Genomic DNA, 5,402 nt, shown 5'->3' with positions numbered 1-5,402 from the left:
GACAGTTATATGATAAAATTAAGTCATTTCTCATATATTTTTCTATACCTAAGCCACAAAGCATCTTAAACTTTGTAAAGGGAGAGCCTAGTATAGAGGGGTGAGCACTAGATGAGAGGCCCAGAGAAGCCAGTGGCAGAATCTCAACCAGAATGCAGGCCTTCTAACCCCAGCCCTGGGTTCATACACATATATATTTTTATGAAAGAAAGACATTAATGTTTTAGTTCTTATAGTCACTTTTCTTCTGGGTGACGTGGCTGGTGTGTTGGATTTTGTCTGAGATTATCGATATTAATTATTCATATTCTTCTCAAATTGTAACCACTTAGTTGTATTTTGAGAGTGAAGAATGTAATAGATGGTCTGGCAGGAAAAGAAAATGAAAGAGCCTGATTTGTATGTTGGGGGAAATATCTTAGAAGAGACTGAGCCCAGATCCAGAATCAATGTGGACCATTCCTAGCAAAGCATAAGAACATTAGAAAGTTTATTATCACATCACAGTAATTTAATAAAAACCACATTGACACAATTCTCAGAAAAGAAACTAAAGATTCTCTCAAGCTGCATTCATCGTAATGTAGTTTTTTGGAAAGATAATTAATTTGTTTACATACCACATTAACATAAAGACATTTTTTAAAAACAGTGAGCATCTTTTAACTAAAATCAGTAGTTTAAAATGTAAAAGTGAATCTACCAGTGAAAAGTAAGGCAAATATCTCTATCTAAGATAAGGTTGCCAGATAAAACACAAGATGCCCAGTTAAACTTAAATTTCACATGAATAATGGATTTTTTCATATAAGTAAAAACTTCAAATTTAACTCAGCTTCCTGTATTTTTTAGAATTTTTATTTATTTATTCAGGGCTGTGATAGGTCTTCACTGCCGCCCGGGCTTTCTCCAGCTGCAGAGAGCAGCAGCCACTCTCTACTTGCGGTGCACGGCCTTCTCACTGCTGTGGCTTCTCTTGTTGCAGAGTGTGGGCTTCGTAGTTGTTGCCCACAGGCTTAGCTGCTCTGCAGCATATGGAATCGCCCCAGACCAGAGATGGAACCCTTGTCCCCTGTACTGGCAGGTGGATTCCTAACTACCGGACCACCCAGGAAGTCCCCAGCTTCCAGTATTTTTATTTGCTAACTCCAGTAACTCTAATCTAAGGGGCAAGTTTTGTTTCCAAATACTGCTCCCAAGTAAAATTCAGAGTGTATGATATCCAGTTACTTTCAGAAATAAATACAATTTCAAATCTAATTTAGGTAGGATTTCTGAACCCAGCCCTACTGGCATTTTGAGCTGGATGATTCTTTGTCTTGGGGGCTGTCCTGGGCATTGCAGGACATTTAGCAGCACTCCTGGCCTCTGTTCACTAGATTCAAGTTGCATCCCCCAGCTGTGGCAACCCGTGTTCCAATACATTGCCATATGTCCACCAGGGAGTGGGGTAAGGGGACAAAATCGTCCCTGGTTCAGGACCACTGTTCTGAGGAAAGAAGTTTATTTATAAGTAAGTATACCTTGGGAGAAAACTAGTCTGTCCTGGTCTTGAAGAAAGAAGAAGAAAGCTCTATTTTATGTGGTTTTCATTTTAAAGCATCTTGGGAGAGATACCAGTGGACAACTGATGAGAGATGGTTGAGGAGTTGAGCAGGTAGACGTGGGATTGTTTTACAACCTGGGGCTCTGTTAGAGATGCTTCTGTGTCCTCTTTGAGAGAAAAAGACAGTAGAAAGTACTCGAAAGAAGGCTCAGCTTCCCAACATAGTCTTCATCCAGGCTCTGAGAGAACAGTTAGTACAGTCCTCTGATTTCTGGAAAAGAAGTGTTTTATTTGGATAGCAATAACTGAAATTCCAACCCAGGCCACCTAGCTGAATAATCATGTCTGTGTGTCCAAAACCAACAACTTGCCAAGAGATGTGTTGCGAACCAGATTGGGGAAGCTGTTTACTATTTGATTTTCAGAAAACAATTCAACGGGGAATTTTGCTACAATGTTGTTGCTTCTGTTTCCCCCAAGAAAACATATGAATTTAGTTTGCTGTCTAAACCAAGAAAGTAGTGTGGTTACCCATATTATAGAGAAGTTTTTAAAAACTTGACCTTTCAAGTCTTTGTGGCTCCAATTTACTGTTTTTTAGTTATATAGAGCCACTAATCATTCCTTCCTGCAAGGAATTTTCAGCATAATCCTATTTTCCACTCAAGTTCTGCAGGATTGCCAGATTGGAGGGGAAAAAAAAATAAAATCTACTTCCAGTAAAGAGAGACTCAAAAGAACAGTGATTTAAACAAAATGCCAAAGAGAATACATCAACTTCTTATTCTGCCTTTATTAATTTGAAATCTACAAATTTGTATTTTGTAAGGATAATGCAAAAAATTTTCTAATTATTGACTCATTCTAACTCAATTTAGGCAAATAGTCCTGTTAATGTTACTATTTTAAAAACATATGTCAAGGCAATTCTACTCTAAGAGTGAAGCAACTCAGTTCCAGAGTTTTTTCTTAGACAAACAATATACACAATGCCTAAGGAGGCAGCAAAAGCCATTGCCCCTAAGATAAATTCCTGAATTCTTACTGTGGTCTACAAGGTCTTAAATTATCTGACTAGAGTTGATCACACTTTCTTCAACTCCTAAGGTATAGACTAAACTGCTCTAACATAGCTATCCAGCAATGTGTGTGTGTGTGTGTGTGTGTGTGTGTATGTGTGTGTTAGTCACTCAGACATGCCTGACTCTTTGTGACCCCATGGACTGGACTGTAGCCTGCCAGGCTCCTTTGCCCATGGAATTTTCCAGGCAAAAATACTGGAGTGGGTAGTCATTTCCTTCATCAGGGGATCTTCCCGACCCAGAAATTGAACCCAGGTCTCCTGCATTGCAGACAGATTCTTTACCATCTGAGCCACCAGGGACCCAACAATAGAATGATTCAAATAAGACCAAAAATGATTATTCTCACACATAACAGACTAGAAGGATGCAGATGGTCAGTGGTCCAGCGTTTGTGGGGAGCTTGACCATGACATCATCCAGCGGCCCATGTTCTTTCTATCTTGTTGCTCCACCACCCAGTAAGGCATTTTCCTCATTCATATGGTCAAAGCTCACTCATCACCACCCTCTCTGTGTTCCCACCTACAGAAAAGTAGGCAGAGATAATAACTTTCTTTTAAAGAGGGTGGGTTTCCTAGGAAATCTGAGATGGGGATTAGGGCAAAGGAGTTTCCTGTTAGGGAGTTCTCTTGACATTAACCTCTGTACGGGGAGAGAAAGAAAGCAGAATTGTGCAGAGAGAGAAGCTAGACTTCAGGACAATCACAGCCAGTTAGTTTCTTGACTTCAACTAACCTGACAGTTAACTGTGAAGCAGAGATGGCCCTTCAGAGTTGGGATGAAGAGTTATGCCTTTATGCGGCTTCCCTGGTGGCTTAGATGGTAAAGAATCTGAAGAATCTGCCTGCAATGTAGGAGACCCTGGTTCGATCCCTGGGTCTGGAAGATACCCTGGAGAAGAGAATGGCAACCCACTCCAGCATTCTTGCTTGGACAATTTCATGGACAGAGGAGCCTGGCAGGCTACACGCCATGGGATCACCTTTATATCCCTTGACCAGTTATTGATGTGAGTTGCTCCATCAATAGGAAGAGGGCATGACCTTGGATGAGATGGCTCTTTTCAGTGGAGCTAATTCTCAAAGAGGGTTATCAGCCAACAAACCCCAATGGCAGATGGCAGCATAGCCAGCATCCATGACAGGATGTGACCCAGAAGTTGTACAAACCCCTTCTACTTGCATCACTTTATCTAGAATGTCTAGAACCACCACCCCAGCTGCAAAAGAGGCTGAGAGATACAATCTTTAGCTGAGTCTTAGGCTTGACTAAGTCTTATGGTTGGACTAAAAGGAAGAAGGGGAGAATGGACATTGGGGAAACATTACAGGAGGGAAGAGGAATCATTGCCTAAGTTTGTTCAGCTTGTTGACTCTTACAGATCAAAAACTATTACATGGAGGAAGCTACCCACCAAGCACAGAGGCAGAAACAGAGGTAAAAGAGGGACAAGAACAGCTGAGAGGTGAGCATATCCATTGATGATGGTACTCAGCAGACGCGACAGTGGTTTCCAGCAGACAGGACTGTGGTCCCCAGCTGATGTGACAGTAGTGTCTTGCGGACATGAATACGGTTCCCAAGAGATGTAACAGTGATCTCCAGCAGATATGACAGTGGTCCCCAGGAGATGTGAAAGTAACTCCAGAGGCAGAATGGTGCTCTGAAGATGCAGCACGGCCCTTGGAAGCTGCAGCAGTCTTAGGCTGATTGAGATCAAGAGGCTGCTGGAGCCCTAGGGTATGATGTTGTCAAAGGTTGGTGGAAAAGAGGAAGAAAATGATTGATACCATGGAGTAGTTGCTCGTATTTATTTGTGAGTATGTGTGGGTTTATATCCCAATGTACAGAAATTCGGGGTGTGGGGGAAGTAGAGAACAGACTCTGAGTGGAGCCAGGCTGAGGCAGGGAGCTATGGAATACACCACTATTGCCTGGCATCCCCATAAGGGTCAAATGGAGGGCTTCACTTAAAGCACTGTATTCTGATGAGACGTGGAGAGAGCCCTGTGCCAGGAGCCTGGAGCACTGGCTGCTCCTCCTAGTCTGCTGCTGACTCTCTCTGGAGAGATAAGTGAGCCCGCTTGAACCCCAGCCTATCCGCATACAGAAAGGAGAGAAGAGGCTTGCACTTGATAACAGAGGCCCTTCCTGTGATAGTGTTATGTCTCTACCACATACAGATAAAGCCAAGTTCTCCAGAACACTCCATCCCCATGGAAATGTGTAACGCCCAAGAACTTGGAAATGTTACCATTCCTGTAAGTAATCTTTTAATGGAAAACTTACATCCTTTAAAATAATTAACATTCAGTACTCAACCTTAGAACATTATCCAAACTTAGATGAGGAAAGATGAAGCAAGGAAAAAGGTGTTACCCTATCATACTTTTTTTGGCGTTAAAATAAGGACTAAATCAGGGGATGGGGAAAGTTTCTGTTTCTTTAGTACTTAGTACTGAGTCGGTGGCAGCAAAAGCTAAGTAGGTGTTGACGATCTCAGAAATGGACTTCTCCTCGGTGACCCAGGTATCAGGTGCATCGTTCTGGGGCTTGTGTGAATTGGTCATGAGTGAGAGACATTCTGTAAAGGTCTTTGGGGACATAGGAGGGTACATTCTAAAGGGCTAATGCCCACTCCCCGTGGGTGGGTAGGTGGGAAGAGTTAGCCAGGACCTCTGTGAGCTATACTGGCAAAGGTGAACCCATGTTTCAAAGCTCATCCCTAACCCTTCTGGAACATCCCCTCTTCTGATAAGGAACCTCTAGTG

The sequence above is a fragment of the Bos grunniens genome, chromosome 10 (genome assembly GCF_055505025.1).
Source record: "Bos grunniens cultivar Pamir isolate PY7600 chromosome 10, Bosgru_T2T1.0, whole genome shotgun sequence".
NCBI lineage: Eukaryota > Metazoa > Chordata > Mammalia > Artiodactyla > Bovidae > Bos > Bos grunniens.
The sequence above is the reverse complement of the archived record's forward strand: the minus strand, read 5'-3'. Positions refer to the sequence as shown.